Genomic DNA, 1366 nt, shown 5'->3' with positions numbered 1-1366 from the left:
TGGGTCTGTTGCTGTAGATAGGTGAGGGTCTTATCAGGCCTTAGTTCCTGTTTTTCACAGGCTTTTGCCATTGCCTTGGGAGGGGGCCTTCCCTGTCTACCTGCCTACATCATTGCTATTGATCTCTATAGCCCAGGGATCTGGCTGGGAAAGTTTAATGACTGATGACATCTTTGAGCATCTTCATGGTACAGACTTTACATATCACAAGCTTCACGTAGCACTCATCAAACTACACCTAAGGTACACTTGTTCGACCTGGCATTGAAAAGGATCCCTGACATCCTATTTCTCTGAGAGATCTGGAAAGCATGTTGGCTCACGGAATTGCTTCTTGCAGAAAAGGGAAATAAGTCTGAATTGATCCGAGGATTTTCCAGGAACATTGCTTTCCCTTACAGAAAAAGAAGTTTTAGCATGAGCCAAGAAGTGACCTGAAAATAGTTTTATTTGTAGATCACGAAGCGGAGGGAGAGAAAGGAAGAGAGAGAGAGAGAGAGAGAGAGAGAGAGAGAGACAGAGAGACAGAGAGAGACAGAGAGACAGAGAGAGACAAAGAGACAGAGACAGAGACATGGACAGAGATAGAACAGACAGAGACAGAGACATACATTAAAGAGAGAACACTTAAAGGCTTCTTGGCCTTTTGGCTAAGATCAAGTGTAGTATCTGTTCTTACCAGTTTAATATCTGATACGTCCTCTATCCGAGGACAATATATTAAATGGATTTTTGGAGCTAGGAGTTGGAATGCCACAGCGGTAGGGTGGGATGGGGGAAGGGGGATGGGAGGGATACTGGGACTGGTGGTGGTGGAGAATGGGCACTAGTTGAGGGATGGGTATTCGATCATTGTATAACTGAAACCCAAGCACAAAAATTTGTAAGTCTACAACTGTACCTCATGGTCTTTCACTAATAAAAATTTAAGAAAAAAGGGAGAGAACACAAGTATTTTCAGAGGGCAGAGATGACAGCACACATCTCAGATTGAGATGCACGCCTCCCCCACATTCCCATGCACCCCTGAATCCAAAATCCGGAAGGCCCTTTGTAAAGTTGGCTTTACAGGCTTTCTCCCAAAAGGCCCACACTTGGGGCCTTCTATGTAGATAAGATTTTGTTCTGTTTCTCGGACATTGTCAAAGAGAAGAGCTTTGAACTTTTGGTGGTTCAATTTCATGTCCTGTCCCAGCCATATGTTGCAAGTGGAACTTCTCTCCTGTGTGACCCAGATTTCTCTGGGCCAATGCTGAAACCAATTGCTTTTATTTGGCCTTGATTCTTGCATTCCCAAATGTCCAGCCTTTGTGTTTTTAATTCCTTTAGGCTCAGTGGTTGACTATCTTCTTTAAACCCCACCTTG

General features: G+C 44.1%; 1 pseudogene; it reads left to right on the top strand.

Moving 5' to 3' along the window:
• Nucleotides 1-630: 630 nt before the first annotated feature.
• On the top strand, nucleotides 631-756 carry LOC130038465 (uncharacterized; annotated as a pseudogene).
• The last annotated feature ends 610 nt before the right edge of the window (nucleotides 757-1366 follow it).

The sequence above is a fragment of the Sorex fumeus genome, unplaced genomic scaffold, assembly GCF_029834395.1.
Source record: "Sorex fumeus unplaced genomic scaffold, SorFum_2.1 ptg000075l, whole genome shotgun sequence".
Taxonomy (NCBI): domain Eukaryota; kingdom Metazoa; phylum Chordata; class Mammalia; order Eulipotyphla; family Soricidae; genus Sorex; species Sorex fumeus.
This window is presented reverse-complemented; position numbering and strand designations above follow the sequence as displayed.